General features: G+C 54.2%; 1 protein-coding gene across 14 annotated transcripts in view; it reads left to right on the top strand.

Moving 5' to 3' along the window:
- The first annotated feature begins 10,454 nt into the window (after nucleotides 1-10,454).
- KIF1A (kinesin family member 1A) overlaps nucleotides 10,455-17,878 on the top strand; it is a 100,782-nt gene continuing 93,358 nt past the window's right edge. For 13 of the 14 annotated variants that reach the window (XM_049888645.1, XM_049888644.1, XM_049888643.1 and 10 more), the window contains exon 1: nucleotides 11,390-11,501. The gene's annotated coding sequence lies outside the window, so the exon portion shown is untranslated. Of the gene's footprint in view, nucleotides 10,529-11,389; nucleotides 11,502-17,878 lie in introns of those variants that run through there. The other variant, XM_049888632.1, reaches the window with a different exon arrangement.

The following is a 17,878-nucleotide window of genomic DNA, read 5'->3' as shown; positions in this document are numbered from 1 at the left end:
AGTCAGAGGAGAACTGAGCACCACAGGGTTTTCCTTGGCTGTGACCTTTTGGGTGTAGATTGCATTGGCAAGCCCTCTTCTTGAACCACCAACCTTTTGATTAGCAGCCGAGTTTAACCATTTGTACCCCCCAGGGACTCTACACACACCCCCACATCCTAACAAAGTGTCCAAACATGAACTTGCATCGGTCCAGCATGTGGTGCAGAGTCCCAGAAACGGTGTTGGGGTTCTCTTTGTCACGGGCAGTTACCTGCAATGTGAGGACGGTGGCCATATCATCTAGCGGGCACACCAGAGCACTGTGAAGGGGGGTGCTGGGAAGACAGATAAACCAGGGCTGTCCAGGCAGGCCTGGCGTGGTCACCCTCACAGTGCCCCTTGGGTCAGAAACTGACCTGACTTTCCTCTCAAACTCTGTGATGAAATGGTGAGATTCCATCTTTCTCCTCCTTGCCCTCTTCTCTTGTTTGGGGTTCAGTCCCCAAGGAGTCTCCGATAAATAAACCCCCTTACTCCAGAGAGAGGCACAACCCAGTTTTCTGAGCAAAGACATTCTTGTATATTTCCTTTCATGGTTTGTGTTTCTATAAATATCTGGGTTTTCAGAAGAAAGATTAGGAACAGGCAGACAATTGTTCTTTCCACAGGGAAATAGGAAGGATAGTTAGTTTGAGTTCCAGAGTCCCTGGTCCCGGTCTTGCTTGGCCATCACCTGGGTCAGGACTGACTCCTTTCTGGGTGTCACATGGAGGGGGGGTTGGACCCCCACCCGGAGCACAGAGTGGGGACTCCATGAATGTGCACCAACTGAGCTAAGTAGACTGAAACATAGCAGCAGCCATGAACTTCATGCCCGGAAGTTTGCAGGGAAGACATCATTTCAAATCCCACTCCAGGTTGCCCCACCAGGGCTCTCCATGGCCACCTAGACATTAGAATCACTTAGAAAAATCCAAACCCAACCCAACCCATTGCCTTTGAGTAGATTCTGATTCATAGTGACTCTATAGGGCAGAGTAGAGCTGCCCCATAGGGTTTCCAAGGAGCGCCTGGTGGAGTCGAACTGCTGACTTTTTGGTTAGCAGCTGTAGCTCTAAGCCACTTCTAGAACACCCAGGACCCACCTGGACCAACTGCAGTAGGACTTCAGAGAGGGCGGGGGGATGTGGGCATTGGTAAAATCTCTAGGTGGCTCTGATATGTGGCCAGGGCTGAGGCCCCTGGGCTGGAAGGCACCACCAGGATCTGGGGCTGGCACCTGGGCCCTGAGTACGGAGAGGAGGTCCCCTCCAAGGTTTGCCATCAGTGCAGAAAGGGGCTGATCTTGCCCCTCGGATAATTAAGGCGTGGGTGGGGGGTTGGAGGGGGGGTGGGGATTGCCATGGGGAACTAGCTTCCTCCCACTCTTGCACGGAGCCTGGCCCCTGTAGCTCTGGCCCCAGGAGAAGCTACTAGCCCTCAGGGCCCTTTCAAGTCTCTCAACCTCGGTTTCCTCAAATGGCCGCTCTGAGGACAGGAAAGCTGCCGCAGTGGTCAGGGCTGAAGGCCTCATGGAAGAGGCGGCGTGAGAACCGGCTTTGGGCCTTGAGAGGTGCGGCTGTCAGGTCGCAGGGAAAGACTTCATAAGGTGAGAAGGATGACAATGGTGCGGCTGGGCAGACGCAGCGGGCACCAGTGGGGACACGGTGGACAAGGGGGCCCAGGCCAGATCGGAGCTCTGTCGTGCCGGGGTGGCAGGTCCAGGTCTGGAGAACGGCTGTCCCCCACGGGTCACCATGTGGCCTGCACTCCGGGAGCCGGCTGAGCAAAGCTGGGAAGAAATGGGCCTCGGCTGGGCCAGAGGCCCCTGGGGTCGTGCCTGAACTTGGACACTAGCGCGTGGTGGACTTGGAGCAAATCTCTACCCTCGTTTCCCCACCTGGAAAGGTGGCTTTGGATCCCCCCAAACGCCTTCCAGAGTCAGGTCTGGGCGTCTGGAACCCGAGCCCACCACGACTCCACAGAGCGCCCTGCGGCTGGTGCCCGGCCCCCCGCCGCCTGTGCCAGCCCTCAGGGACTGCGCTACCGGCTCCGAGCGCTGGGTGGTTGTCATGGCAGCGGCGTTCCGGGCGGATCGGAGCCTGGAACTTGGAGACTTGGGGAGATGGGAGAGGTTGTCACGGCAACTGGGCGGAGCCTTCGGCGGGCGGGGTCTCGGGGGGAGGGTGGTGCCTGCGGCCGCCTCAGTCCCTCCAATCCTCCTCTTCCCAGGGACCACCTACCCGCCATCGCCCGGGGCGCCCAGTGCTCTGCCGGGGAACCTGGGGGCCACTGGGGGGGGGGCGGGAGCTGGTGGAGAGCGGGGCCGGGCCCCTGGGGGGCTGCACCCTGCTGGGGCGCAATGTCCCCACGGCAGCGCGGCCACTGGGGCAGAGGGCCGGGGAGCAACTGACCCTTCCTGTACCGGCGGCGTCTGGAAGCAGAGCCGGGGCGCCGGTGAGGAGCGGGGTGCAGCGGCTGCCAGTGGCGCCTGTGAGGCCAGAGGAGGGAATCTGTGAGGTGCCCGGGCGCCTTGACGGGTTTGGGGTACCTGGGAGCCCTGGTGGCGCAGTGGTTAAGAGCTTGGCTGCTAACCAAAAGGTCTGCGGTTCGAATCCACCATCTGCTCTTCGGAAACCCTATGTGGCAGTTCTACTCTGTCCTGTAGGGTCGTTATGAGTCGGAATGCATAGGAGGCAACGAGTTCGGGTTTTTTTGGAACACAGACGAGGGGTCAGGGAGCACCTGAGCATCTCTGAGGTGTCCAGGGCAAGAGTGAAGGATGAGGGGAGGCGGGGCACCCGTGCGAGAGGCCTGAGCAGACCGGCAGGCCGCTCCCTCAGGTTAGCTGGAGCTCTGACCCAGGGTCCGCGCATCCCCCGCCCCCGCCACCGGTGCTCCGCCCCCCAAAAATGCGGGGCTCAGGATTGCGGTCCGAGGGTGGAGGCCGACTCAGAGCGGGGCGCTGGGAGGGGCCAGGGCTGGGTGGGCGCCCTCTGAGGAGAGCTGGTTTGAGGCCCCGCGGCATTCTTCTACATCGCAGTCTATTCATTGTAGCCCCCACCGCCGCATCGCTTGGTTGTAAAAACCCAGACTCCTCAGCAGGGATTTAACAATCCGGTTGGAGCACCTGGGTGGTGCAAAGGGTAACTCCTTGGCTGCTGACAGGAAGGTTGGCAGTTCAGTCTGCTTACAGGTGCATCGAAAGAAAGGCCTGGCAGTCTACTTGTGAAAAATGGGCCAGTGAAAACCCCGTCTACTGCACTTATCCTCCAACAAGCATGGCCTCACCATGAGTGGGCGAGGACTCAGCCACCACTCAGAACAGTAAAAAACAAACTAAAAATGAAAATGTATCTTAATCTACACTCTTAGAAAACTGCATTGACATAAAAAAATTAAGCCTGAATAAGATTAGAAAATCCAAGCCGTATATACAGAAAAACTGTATAAAAAAATTGAAGACCTCAGATGCCTTCTCCCCTCAACAGCAGCTCCCAACCATTGCACACACCACCAACAGCTTCTTGCGATTTTCAGGGCAAAACCGGCATACCCCATTTTAATAACGAATAAAGCACTCTGGTTGTATTTCCACATCATCACATACTTTCGATTCTCACTGTTTTTAGGAGCTTCACAGAAACCACTCCTGTAAGTAATCCGATTGACTTAACCAGTTCCCGTGGGTGGACACCCTGATTATCTCCAGTTTTTTGCTCTTAACATCAGTGTTGTGGTAAATATTCTTGCCTATTTATTTTGGCAAAATATCGTGTGTATATCCATCCCATGGGCAAATTTCTAGCCACGGAGTTACTAAATCAAGGGTAGCCCGTTGCTGTTGAGTTGCTCCTGACTCCTAGTGACCCTATAGGACAGAGTAGAACTGCCCCATAGGGTTTCCAAGGAGCGGCTGGTGGATTTGAACTGTCCACCTTCTGGTTAGCAGCTAAATGCTTTAACCACGGTGCCACCAGGGTTCTGAATCGAAGGTAAGAGTACGTTACGCTGAGGAGTTTATCTTCATATATTGTCCTTTCCTCGTATTCGTTGTTGTTGATTGTTTCTGCTGAATCTCTATTCTTTTCTTGTAGTTATTTTGATGTGTAGGATAGTTTGTCTCCTTTGTGATTACCTTAATATTTACCCCTATTTTTCTAAATTTACCTAACTTTTATTTCTTTGTATCGTCTTATCTTCCTCTCCATATGAAAGATCTATGACTACATTTCTTAGTCCCTCTTTATTGTTTTAAGTTGTCTTCTTTTACATAATAACATCACTGTTACCCTGTTTTGAACTTTTCAAATCTTGATTTATTTTTGTGATTTCCCTGTCTGGGTTGACAGCTGATTGCTCTGTCCAGTGTTCTACTCTTGGGTTGATACCTGATATTATTGATTTTCTAAAAAAAAAAAAAAAAATTTTTTTTTTTTTTTTTTTTTTTTAACCAAAGAACTCCCTTTAGTATTTCTTGTAGTTTTGGTTTGGTTTTTACAAATTCCCTAAACTTCTGTTTATCTGGAAATGTCCTAATTTCACCTTCATATTTGAGAGACAGTTTTGCTGGATATATGATTCTTGGCTGGCAATTTTTTTCCATTAGCTTCTTTCCTGCATGGTTTCTGCTGAGTAGTCCAAGCTTATTCTTATTGGCTCTCCCTTGTAGGTGACTTTTTGTTTATCCCTAGCTGGTCTTAAAATTCTCTCTTTATCTTTGGTTTTGGCAAGCTTGATTATAATACGTCTTGGTGACTTTCTTTTAAAATCTACCTTATGTGGAGTTCAATGAGCGTCTTGGATAGATATCTTCTCATCTTTCACGACATCAGGGAAATTTTCTGCCAACAAATCTTCAACAATTCTCTCTGTTCTTACTGTTATCCCTCCCTGTTCTGGTACTCCAATCACTCGTAGGTTATTTCTCTTGATAGATTGCCACATGATTCTTAAGATTTCTTCATTTTTTAAGAATTCTTTTTTCTGATTTTTCTTCAAATATGTTGGTGCCAAGTGCTTTATCTTCAAGGTCACCAATTCTGCTTTCGTCTTCGTCTTGCTCAGTTCTGCTCCACTGACTTTCTACCGAGTTGTCTAATTCTGTAATTTTATTGTTAATCTTCTGAATTTCTGATTATTGTCTGTCTATGGATTTTTCCAGCTTATTGAATTTTTCATTATGTTCCTAAATAACCTTTTAAATTTTTTCAACTGCTTTATCTGTGTCTTCCTTGGCTTGTTCTGCTTATTGCCTGATCTCCTTCCTGATGTCTTGAAAGGTTCTGTATATTAATCTTTTGTAATTAGTAATTAATCTGGTAGTTCCAGGAATGCACTTTCATCTAGAAGATCCCTTGATTCTTTGTTTTGAGAGCTTGTTGGGGCAATCATGGTCTATTTCTTTATGTGACTTGATATCGACTGTTGTCTCTGAGCCATCTATAAGTTATTGTATTAGTTTGTGTTATGTTTGCTTACTGTATTGTAGCTTCTTGCTTTGTTTTGTTTTGATGTGTCCAAATGGGTTGCTTGAGTGAGCTAGCTTGATTATTTTCACCCTTGGAGCTCTCATGTCCTGTCCCCAGTTGGCTAGAGCTGTTATCATGTATATCAGTTTAGGAGTCCATTCAGTTTTCTTGTATGAATTCAACTCAGGCGTCTAGGTAGCTAATCATCAAGTGTGTGGTACAGGCTCTGTCCTGCAGTCTTAGAGGGGCAGGGGTGATTGGTGTAGGTACAGGTATGTGGTTGCAGCAGGGGGTCACGCTCTGAACAAGGCAGGGGGCTGAGAATTATCCCACACGTGTCTCTGAGGAAAGTGTGTCCCTTTTCCCTAGACCGTACAGGTGGGTAGGTTCTGCAGATGGACCATGGGCACCCAATGTTTTTGGTTGTAAGGACTGAGAAGTACCAGTTATCCTTGAACCCCTGTCATGGCTGGCTGGGTGACCTGAGTGGAGCCACCAGTCCTTAGGCCCCTGATGTGGGTAGGTGAGGACCCTGTTTAATTGCCAAAGCCATGTCAAACATCAAACACCCACCTCTCCACTGCACAGCTGAAACAGTTGTAGTCTGCCAACAAGGGCCTATTCTCCTGAAATAGGCCCACACAGTCCATGCAGGGGGGAAAGGTACTCAAAGTCCATGGACCACTTATGCCTGGACAGGAGCTGCTTCTGTCCTGAGCTCCCCCAGTTAGTGGAGCTGGCAAATTATCTTTTCCCCTGGTTGTGAATTTATTCTTTCTCCAAGGCCAGGAGGATGGCTCTAGGCACTCAACAGGGCCTATCTCAGGCCCAGGGAAATCAACAGCCCATGAAGCCGGTGTGGGGGTCGGGGGTGTGGTAAAATATACACAAGTACTTAGTTTTTGCCGAGAGCACCGTTCTTCTCTGGTTCCGGAGGTGTGAGTAGGCTGCATGGCTGGCTGCTTCTTCGTGAGGAAACCGTGGTCGAATGCTTGTACCAGCCGGCTGCAGCCACTCCTGGGAATGGTGCCTGTGGGCTCCCGGGGATTCAGGTCTCGTGACTCCTCTCCACTTCTGAACCATCTCTTCCTCCCCCTGCCCCTCAGTTTGTTTTCTAACTTTGCCTTTGGTGTTCAAGGCTCCTAGCTTGTCATAAGTATACTTGTTTCCCTTGTTTTTTCGGGTCTTTGTTGTAACAGGGGTTGCCGGAAGCATCTGTCTATTCTCCCATCTTGGTCCCGCCTCAAGGTACGAGTACTTTAAATGCTGACATCTTGACAAAGTGCCCTCCTGAAAAATTGACCCACTGGCCCCTGGCCACCCCATACCCTGGCCCCACAGACATCACCAGACATTTTGAGTTTGGAGAATCCGATAGGTTGAAAACAGATCTCACTGTTTTGACTTGCATTTACTTAACTGTGACTATCTTTTTGCTTGTTTATTGGCCTGTTCTTTTTCTGGTTTTCTCTTTCTGAAAACTATTCCAGTATAGTCTCTACCCACTCCTCTTGTGACTTCTCATGATTTTTTGCTATTGATTTGCATTAGCTCCTAAAAGATAAATAGATAGCTGCTGTTGAGTTGACTCCAACTCATGTTGACCTTATGTATAGCAGAATGAAACATTGCCCGGTCCTGCATCCTCCTCACCATCGCCAGCATGTTTGAGCCCACAATTGTGGGAATTGTGCCAATCCATCTCAATGCAGGCTCCCTCACCCTTGCTGACCCTCTATTTCACTAAACATGGTGTCCTCCTCCAGTGACTGATCCCCTGGTGGTGCGTCCAAAGCCAGAATCAGACAGTGTTCTTTCGTGAGCCGTAAAGTTTTCACTGGCTAATTTTCAGTAGGTCACCAGGCCTTTCTTCCCAGTCTGTCAGTCTGGAAGCTCCACTGAAACCTGCCCACCACGGGTGACCCTGCTGGTATGTGAAATACTGGTGGCGTAGCTTTCAGCATCACAGCGACATGGAAGCCACCATAACACAACAAACTGTCAGGTGGTAGAAGCTTCTTATGCTTTTGGGAAATTCCCTTCATCTTCGTATGTGTCGAGATACTTTTCCCAGTGTGGGGCCACTCTTTGTTTAAGGTGTCTGGGACATAGAGCTGTTTAATTTCTTACGTGGTCTGCTTGCATAGGTTACCCTGCTGTCTCCACCCCAAGACATGACTGCTTCCACCCATGCTTTATTCTGGTTACTTTGAGTTTCATTTGTTGCATTTAAATACTTACTCCCTCAGGAATTTATTTTGATGTCATGTGTCAGGAAGAAATCCAGTTTTTTTTTTTTTTTTTTTTTTTTTTTTTGCCACAGTGTCCGTATAGTGTCTCAATTGTTGCTAGTTGCCGTTGAGTCAATTCCGATTCATGGGGGCCCCACATGTGCAAGGTAGAGCTGCTCCATGGGGTTTTCAAGGCTGTGACCTTTTGGAAGCAGATCGCTGTCTTCTGAGGTGCCTCTAAGTGGGTTTGAACCACCAACCTTTCGGCTAGTAGCCAAGCACTTAATCGTTTGTGCCCCTCCCCGGACTCTTAGTGTCCCAATACCAGTTAACAAATTACCTGTTTTCACTAAGTTGTTTCAAATGACACCTTTATCATAAACTTTTGAGCTATAGTATTTCGTTTTCAGTACTAACATTTTGTCATTACCAGAGTTTCATAATGTATATTAATATCTGATTGGGCAGGCCATGCCTCATTCTTTTTTAAAGTCTCCTGGTTAGTCTTACACGTTTATTTTTCCAAGTGTTGGTATTTTAACTGAGATTGTGTTGAATATGTAGTTTTCATTTAGGGAAAACGGGCACTTTTACAATATTGCTTCTTCCTTTCCAAGAGTATGCTATGCCTTTCCATCTACTGACCTCTCTTCAGTGGATCTCCAAATTTGTCTACATTTTTTCTTTATAAACTTGAAACCTGTACACTGTACATTGCTCGTTAGCTTTTCCTGGGCATTTTACCTTCCTGGTTGCTACTGTATCAGACTCCGGCCAAGGGTTAGAGGTCAGACTTTGACCTGAGGAGTTCCCTGGTTGGGGGCAGCATCGAGTGAGGGTCAGCAGCTTTGTGGGTGGGGGCCCTCCCCAAGCCCCTCCTTCAGCTCACCAGGGCTTCCCTTACCACATGCTGCCAGACAGAGGAGCTGCCACCCCAGAGGAATGGAGCCTCAGCACCCGAGGGATGCGCCCAGGTGAGGAGAAAGATGTGCTCCTGAGTGACGTTTGTCAGTCTGTGTCCTCTGAGCCCTGGTGGCGCAAATAGTTAAGTGTTCGGTTGCTAACAGAAAGGTTGGAGGTTTGAACCCAGCGGCTCCTTGGAAGAAAGATCAGGTGATCTGCTCTGGTAAAGAGTACAACCAAGAAAACCCTATGGGGCAGCTCTGCTCTGTCACATGGAGTCGCTCGAGTGGGAATCGACTCGACGGCACCTAACAAAGGCAATGGTATCCATCAGACAGGGAATAAAACATTTGTGAGCACAAGCAGACCACTTACAGAAATAGACAACGACTAGGTGGTGTGCTGGGACCTAAAGAAGCCCCAACAGATCCAGAGGGCCAATGTCACGTGGCCTGAGCTGGAATCTGTTTGTGTTTCTAAGTCCCCTTAGTCCGTGCTCTGGGCCCTGGATCCCACTGTAAAAGCTCCTCACCAATATATGCCCCTGCTCTTCAGCATCCCCTTGGGCTGTGCCAATGAGAGCGCCACCAGATCAGGGGGAGGGAAAGTGGGTCCAGGGCTTGGTTGCTCTGGCTCTCTCTCTCTACAATGATGCTCAGCTGGCCGCATCCCTCCACCAAGGTCTGACCCTGTCCGGGAGGTGAGGCTGCACCACCCCCTAGCCCTGAGGCTTCCCCACCACCTGCCCACACCTTTGTCAATAGTCCATTTGTTAAGCCCTCCTCAAATGTCTCCACTGGAGTGTGCCATCTGCTTCCTGTCAGGATCCTGACTGAACACAGACATTGTTCTCTGACAGTGATACAAAAACTGTAAATAGGGAACAAAAGATTACAATTAAAAAAAAAAAAACACTGTTGGAAAAGTAAATAACGCTATTAAATAACCCAAGGGTTTAAAAGGAGAGCCTTGAGGACATTAAGAAATACGTAGATCTGAATGATAATGAAAACATTGCTCATCTAAGCTTGTGAGACCCAGCTAAGGCAATACTGTAGAAGAAATTTCATAGCTTTAATAGATCAATCAGAAAGTCAGAAGCGTTAAAAATATACAAGCTAAACACCTAGCTGAGGACAAAGCAACAGATGAGATCCAAAGAACCAAGAAGGAAGAAAATAATAGAAAAGGAGAGAAATAAATCAAATAAAGGAGAAAATGACATTAACAAACTCATAGTTGGTCCTTTGAAATTGTTTAAAACTATTTTTTTATTCAAACGAAAAGTGCAAATAAGCAAAAGAGAATAAAAAGGTGATAAAAGTGCAGAAACAATAAATATAAGTATGTTAGTAATTCGAAAATCAAAATGAAATGAGGTAATTCCCAGAAAAATGTAAAATGCCAAATTGGCTCAAGAAGATAGAGAGAGCTTGACCGGATCAACACCTAAATTGGGAACGGAGGTGAGGATTAAAGACTCCTCCAGGTCCTGAGAGGCCCAGAGGATGGCTGGTCCTACCAAAGTTTGGAAGCTCCATTCATTTATTACCGCTGCGGTGGTTCCAGGAAGGAGAAAAAAAGGATCTGTCCAGCTCGTCTGCAGGGAAGTGTGGGTGAGAAAAGGCAAGGCAAGGTCGCTGCCCTGTTACTTACAAGGCAGTTGCTGAAGGGGCAGCGGAGGGAGGCGAAACCACCTCCTCCCTGGTTGTGAGAGGGTTAAATGGGTCTACAGAGTGAAGCCCTCAGGGCAGCGCCAGGCACCCACCCGGCGGAGGCAGGCTTAGCCGCCAGTGCGGAGGATGCCGAGAGCAGGCGCGGGTGGCAGAGGAGCCCTGGCGCCCGGTTTGGTGAGGGCGTGACGTCACTGCACCCACCGCAGGCGGTGAAGGAGGTCCCGCGGTGAGCTGGCCCTAGGGTTTTTCAAGGCTGCCCAGCCCTGGGGGGCAGGGGATGCAGGTACAGTCAGCCCTCGGTGGCTGATTTGGAGAAGGCAGGGTTTGCCACTGTGGACCCAGAGCCTCGGCGCCTGGTTGGTCCAGGGGAGTCAGGTTGGAGAGACAGGGTGTGAGGATCCGGGGGCTGGTGGTCTGGTGAAGTGGGCGGAGAGGGTTGGGGGTCTCACCCCAAGGCATGCTGGGAGGAGAGACGCGGGTACCCAGCCGGTTGCATCATCCCTGCGAGGAGGGCTGAGCCACACGTGACATGTCCGCAATGCGCGCGTCTTCCTCCAGCGCTCAGGCCCGGGCAGCAATGGAAATGAATAAACCCTCACCTGTTACACAGTCCCCACTATCACCCCCACGCCCCCACCCCCAGCGCGGGGAGCCCGCTGGAGCTTTGTCCTCCTCCCAGACCGTGCGTTTGTGCTGGGGGGCTTCCCGGGTGGGGACAGGCGGATCTTTCTAGTGCTTTCTCTTAAAAAGGAACCCAGTGGGGGGCGCGGGGCGGCAGGCACGCTCGGGTGGGGCCGCGAACTGGGCGCCGCAAGTCCCTCCCCACTGCGAGGTCGGGCGCTCGGGGAGAAGGGGCGCCTTGTCCCGGCAATCTGCGCCCCCCTCCGCCGAGCGCGCCGTGGTGTCAGCAGTGATGTCACAGCCCGCCCCAGCCCCATCCCTGGCGGTGGCGGCGACGCCCGTCCCTCTCCCTGTGCGACAAACCAGCTGGCGGCTGGGGCTAGGGCGCCGCGCGCAACCAACCAGCGCGGCGGGAGGGGCTTGGGGCGGGCCGGGCCGGGGGCGCGCAGACCATCACGCGGAGCCGCCGTCACAGAGCCCAGAGCAGCCCAGGAGAAGGCAGAGCTCCGCATTCGGGGACCCGCGAACAGCCCGAGCCCATGCCGGGCCGCCGCCACTGACCCACTGACGCCGGAGAGGTGAGGCGGCCGCCCGCTCGATCAGCGCCCCGCACCGCACCCCGCGCACCTGACACCAGCACCCCGCACCCGCATCCCGCACCTGCACCACTGCGCGCGCCGCCGCCCCTCCCGGGGTGGGAGTCCCTGCAGGCGCCTGTGTCCTTGCGCCGCCAGGCGCGGGCACCGCGGACCCGTCCTTCTCCATCCTCCTTGGTCCCCGCAGAGAACAAAGAGGCAAATTCAGGGGCGCCCGCCCTTCACCCGCAGCCTGGCAGGGCCATCCTGCTGTGGCTGGAATCTGGCCGGGGTAGGCGAGGGTCGCTTGGGAAGGGCGCGCAGCGGCAGGTTCGCGACAGGGACCCTTCCCCTCCCCGCTAGCCCCCTCCACCTACAGGAGCCACCCCGGGCAGAGACGCAGCCGGGGCTGCTCCGGGTCCGGTGGAGGAGGAGAGGGATGAAGGACGGGGGAGGGGGCGCCGGTGGGGGCCCCCGGGGCTCTGCTGCAGCGCCTCCGCCCGAGGGGAGGGCGCCCGGGACAGCCGGGCGCAGGCAGCAGCCCTGGTCCCCGGGTGGGGGAGGGCAGATGCTGGTGCAAAGAGCATAATAGGCGGGCGGGGCTGCCCGTCAGCCCCTGTCCCCGTCCGTGCTCCCTTCCCCAGAGACCCCAGTCCTCTTTCCGAAAGGCCGGCTGCCTGGGAGGGGCCGCCAGAGGACGAGGCCTGCATCTATGCAGCCAGCGCCCCAGTAACAGGTGTGGCCTGGCCGCGGGCGGGGAGAGGGCTGCCGGGCCGCATCGTCTGGCTGGTGGCGCTCCCCATGCGCCCAGGCTCGGATGACAGGAAGGAATCCTGGCAGCGAAGACCCCGACTCCCCGAAAAACCAACAGCGCAGCCCTGGGGCTCAGGAAGGGGCCGGAGGCATCCTCGCCGGCGGGGAGGGTCGCTCTTGGCTGCCGCAGGGGCGGGAGGGGGAGGGGAAAGGGAAGGAGGGAATGCCAAGTCATGGGGCCTGCAGGGCCGGGCGCGACGTCGCCCCACGCGGACCCAGTGCGCGTCCACGTACCCAGGAATAGGGACTTTGCCCCAGAGACCGATGGATCCCCCCGCAAGCGGCCACCCCCCTCCCCCGGCGGTTCTCGCGTTGCTGGGATTAGCGGTCTGCCGGGCTAGCGGGTTAGATCCTGCGGCCGGCCGCGGAGAGGAGGAGGAGGAGGTGCGGAGAGGAGGAGGAGGAGGTGCGGAGAGGCCCCGGCTGCGGTGGCTGGCCCCATCCGAACCCCGGGGGCACACAGACCGCAAGGGCACACAGAGCCTCTCTCGTGCTGGAGACACCCCAGACTCACCCGCTCTGTGCCCTCGAGGTAGCCATGCCCACCCTCCCCTCCCTCTGAGAAGGTGGCCGCACCTTAGAAGGGAGGCTGGGGGTGGGGGTGGGTCGGGGCTACACCTGCGGCGGCCATTTTGCAGGTGTGGTTGGCTGAAGCAGGGGTGTGGATGGAGTAGGCAGGGCTGGTCAGGGGCTCTGCTCCCTCCTGCAAGCCTAAAGCAAGGGGGGCGGGGTGCTGGCATCTACGGTGTAGAGTAAGGGACCTGGCTACGGGAGGAGCAGGGCAGGTGGATCTCAGGGCCACTTAGGCGGTACAAGCACGTCCGGAGGTGGGTTCTTTGCCTGTAGGCCAGGGGCCTAGGGTCAGGATCCAGGGCCTCTCTGGGGGTGGGGAGAGACTGGATCCAGGACCTGGGTTCCTCCTGCGTGACTTGTCCTAGTGACAACCACCCCTCGGCCTCCCCCGGGGTCTCTGTCTGACCTTAAAGTGAAGGCCATATGTATTGCTCAGCTGCTGTCAGTTGATGCGGGGTGGGGGATTTGAGGAGCTTGTGGAAAACCCAGATGCTGGGCCCTGTCTAGACCTAGGTGGAGGAGGTCAGCCCGGGAAGTCCTGAAGGGCCAGACGAGCACTTCCATCAGAAGTAGGGTGGCCCTGCAGGATGTGGTCCACAGGGCAGACAGAGGCTGGGGTGGGGCATGGAGTAGGCACCCCCAGTCCCAAGGCTTCCAGGGAGGACCTGCAAGAAGCCTGCTGTCTGCTAGCCCCACCCCTAACACTGCCTCTTCTGGGTGCTCCCTCCCCAACCCCGCTGGAGTGCCCCATAGACTGTTCCACTCAGGACCCCCCACTGGCCAGCCACAGGCCCACAGTCCAGAGCTGGGGCCTGGCTGGCTGGCAGGTAGAGGGGGGCCTGCTGCCCAGCCTGTCCTATGCGACTCCACTGGGGTCCGTGGAGGGGCACCAGCAAAGGACATTTGGGAATGTGCCCTGTCCTTTAGGGTTGATGGGCCAGAGCTAGAGCCAGGCTGCCCCAAGTCCTTCAGGCCTGTGACCCTGCCTGGTACATCTGAGAGCTGACAGGGGTTGAACGGCCACCCTGGGGAGGGCGTGGCTGGCCTGGGTCACTCAGCAGCTACCACTGGGAGGACAGAAGGGTGCCCTTGAGCACAGTCCCATATGCTCCCCAGGGCACTGCCAGGGTTAGTGTTCTTAGGCCCCCAAGGACAGGGATCACCAGCCCCCAGCCCCAGGTGGCCACAGGCAACTAGGTATGCAACCTGTGCTCCCCCACCCACACCAGGGAGCTGTTCAGGAATTCTGCCCAGCTGGACCTCTCCCTGAGGGGTGGTACCCAGAGCACAGCCCTGCAGGTTCTGCTCCATTAGCCCATGGGACCCTCCCCTGCCTCTGACCCTGTCGATGTCCAGACGGCAGTTTGGGATCCCAGCCTTGCAGCTGGGTCCCTCAGCCCTCCTGGTGGGGGCAGGGGCAGCAGGCAGGGATGGGCTCTGGGCTCACCGAATATAGCAAGTTTGCTGGATGAGACTGTCCTTGTACGGGAGGACCCAAGAACACAATGAGAGTCTTGGCTCAGCCCTGCTGCCATTTTCAGACCAGAACTGGAAGGAGTAAGGGACACAGCCAAAGTCACACACACTGTGTAGCTGGGCCTCCTGACCCCTCCAAGCCCCTCCCCCAGCCCTTCCTGTCAGCCTTGACCAGGCTGTCTGGGCGCCACGCCCCGTTCGCAGCCGGGCTTTGAGGGGAAAACACAGGGCTGCAGGGCTGCGGGGAGTCGAGGTGGGAGGGACATCTTGGGTTTAATCTAATCCGGCTAGAGGTCTGGGCCTGCCAAGCCCTTGGCCCTTGCGCCCCAGGATTCAGATGGGCCGTGGGGGGTGCCTTCTGCATGCCGCCACCTGCTCAGGTTTCAGGGCTCCCCATGGCCTGGGGAGAGCGAGCCAAGGAGCCAAGGACCCGCTGTCCCTACTTGTGATTCTTACCCGTCTCCCTGCCCCATATTGCCCCTGAGCTGGCTGGGACAGCCCGCATCCCACACATTGCCTCTGGGCCTGCTAGGGCAGCCCCCTCCCTCCTCCCCCACATTGCCCCTGGGTGGGCTAGGGCAGCCTTCCCACCACGAGCCCCTGAGCTCTCCACCCACCTTCCACCTGAGAGCTCCAGCCCCCTGAATGCTGCCTCCACCACAAAGCCTGCCCTAAGCCCTTCCCCTCGTCACCACCACGCTCCAAGGTTTTCCTTTTCCCTCTCTGCACCGCCCCCAGTACCTCACTGGCACTTCCTGGGGCTGCCTGTGTACTGGTCTGCGCCAGCACCCCTCCTCCCGCTGTAGGTTGGGGGGCAGTGAGGAGAGTGAAGGCTCTTTGGGGTACATTTTCACTGGCTCCCCTCGTCTAATGCCCCAACAACCCCTGTGAGGCAGGTGGTGTTCCCTTTTCCAGGTGAGGGAACTGAGGGTCTGGGGAGGATGTGACTTGTACAAGGCCTGGGATTCTACCCCAGCTTCCTCCAACTCCAAAGCTGTTGTGTTTGCCCTGCTTTCTGCCCGCTGCCAGCCCCTCCCCATCCCCCTCCTCCACCCTAACCCCAAGGCCGGCACAGTGCCTCGTAAGCAGTGGGAACTCAATTCCTGCCCCTTTCGCCTACTGAGGCAGAGGTTTTAGCCTGAGTAGTCTGTTGCCTGGTGGAGCTGGGTGAGCACCGTATCAGGGGTGGGGACTTCTGTGTGTCTCCACCCACCGATTCCCCAGGCTGGCTGGGCAGGCGGCCCCCTTTTCCTCTGGGCCTCCTGTGCGACTCCTGACCTGCCGCTCTGGGGAGGCAGCCCTAACTGCTTCTGCAGGCCCCTTTCCTTGAGCCAGCCTCTGGCCTGCCCTCAGAAGTGTCCTAAGGGGGCTTCAGGAGTCCTGGCCCTGTCCTAGCCAATGCCAGTAACTCTCAGCTGGGCCTCAGTTCCCTTCTACGTCTCTGGTCCCCTCAAGGCAGGGCGGGGCCATGGATGTTCCAGGCACGTGGCCGCTGTCGGGGGATGGGGACTGGGGCAGGGGCTACTCAGCTGCTTAGCCTCATCTGGTTCTGCCTCTCACGGATTGCGAGTCTGGGGCCACTCCACGGCCACAGGACCCTGGTGCCTGGGAGGAGGGCGGCAGCTCCAGGGTAAGCAGGGACTGCTATAGCAGACCCTGACCAGGGAAGCCACAGGACCTCGTTCTCTTTGCATTCGATTCATATTTAGGCAGGATGTCTTATTTTGCCTAGATTTCTGTTAACTTTTTCTTACATTGAATGTACTTCTTTTGTCCTCACCTTCTCTCAGCTCTCAGCCGTACGTACTATTTCTTCTGTGCAGTCCCCTCTTTCCCAGCACCCCCCTCCTGGAATCTGAGCTAGTTGCTCCCTCCCTGCTGCCTTCCATCCTGACCTTCTGACTGCTGGCCACACCCCTGGATAGGAATCTCTTTTTCTTGGACCCCAAAACTGTTTATTTCTTGTTTTCCTGTCTTGTTTTGCTGGAGTACATCCTTGTGTGACTTCCTAAAAAGGACACATGAATGTGGGAGGGTGTCTTTACTCCGTCTTCACACTGGGTAGGTGGTTTGTTTGGCAGCAATCCTTTGGGGTGAATCTTTTCCCTCAGAACTCTGAGGGCATCCTCACCATTGTCTTTTTGCATCCAGTTTCTTATGAGAAGTCTTTGCCAGTGACTAGTTACTTCTGTCTGAAGTCTTTCAGGATCCCATCTTCATCTATTGTGTTTTGAACGTTCACAAGACTGGCTCCAAGTGTGGGGTTTTGCTTTTATGGGTCCTCGTGGGTCCTTTTCAGCTGAAGACTCAGCCTCTCCAGTGATGAGAAATTCTCTTCTTTTTTTCTGTTCATAATTTACTCCCCTTCATTTATTCTCTTTACTTTCTTGAATTCCTAGCTTGATCTTTGGCGTTCTTGCCTTTCTCATATATTCTGCCTCCTTGTTTATGTTCTATTTTTCAGGACAATTTTTTTTTTACTTCATTTTCTGGTTCTTTTTTTGAATTTTGTATTTCAGCACTTACATTTTTCATCGGTAAGAGCTCCATCTCCCTTGTCTCTAAGTGCTCCTACTTCATAGCATTCTGTTTTTGTTTGGGAAATGTGGTATCTTCCTGAGACACTCTGAGTGTGTTAACTAGAGGTTTTGTTTGCTTGTTTTCACTTCTGTTCCTTGGTTTACCTCTCTTTCCTGCAGGGCCCATTTCTGCTGGTTTACTCAGGCTTTGTTTTTAAGCTTTTTGTTCTTCTCTTGTGTGTGGGCCTCCTTGTCTATCCACTCATATTTTAGGGGGGACCACTGGGTAGTAGCATGGGTTTGCTGCTTCTGTTTTCCCTCTGGGTCTCTCCCACTCCCACCTGGGTGGGATTCTGACTGGAGGCTTTGATTTAGGTGGAATGGTAGGGTCTGGCTGCCAAGTTGCTCTCCAGTACCAGCCAGTACCCACACTGAAGGCTTTGCTCTTGCCAGGCATTTCCTTCCATTTCTTTGGAGAAAAGCCTTCAGGTGTTTGCCTGGGGGTGCAAGCAGCTGCTGTCTTCTATGAGGGTGGGCAGTGGGATGAGGTGAGGGTCCCACTGTTTCATCTAGATGCTCCGCAGACAGACCTGCACCCAGGGCCCCATTTTCAGCCCCATCCTTCTCCCTCCTGACTTCCACTGGGTTGAGCCCCAAGCACAGAGCCCCCTGGGCCCGTTTCTGACTCCTGCTCTCTACCCTCCAGAACGTCCCTCCGCTGCTGGGGGTTGATTCTCCACAGCAAATGGTTTCAGTGGGGATTCAGGATGACCAGTGTGCCCAGTGGTCATCAGGCCCAAGGGGCCCCTCCTCACCCTTCCGGGGTGTGTGAAGTGTGGCCTGGTGCTGGCTAGGATGCTTATCCTCTTCAGTATTAAGAGGAGCCTGAGTTACGGCTGCTAACTGAAAGGTCGGCACTTGGAATCCACCAGCGGCTCCTTGGAAACCCCGTGGGGCAGTTCTACTCCTGGGTCCTCAGCACATTCACCCGTGCACCTC

Source organism: Elephas maximus, chromosome 6 (assembly GCF_024166365.1).
Source record: "Elephas maximus indicus isolate mEleMax1 chromosome 6, mEleMax1 primary haplotype, whole genome shotgun sequence".
NCBI classification, from domain to species: Eukaryota; Metazoa; Chordata; class Mammalia; order Proboscidea; family Elephantidae; genus Elephas; species Elephas maximus.
The sequence above is the reverse complement of the archived record's forward strand: the minus strand, read 5'-3'. Positions and strand labels throughout refer to the sequence as shown.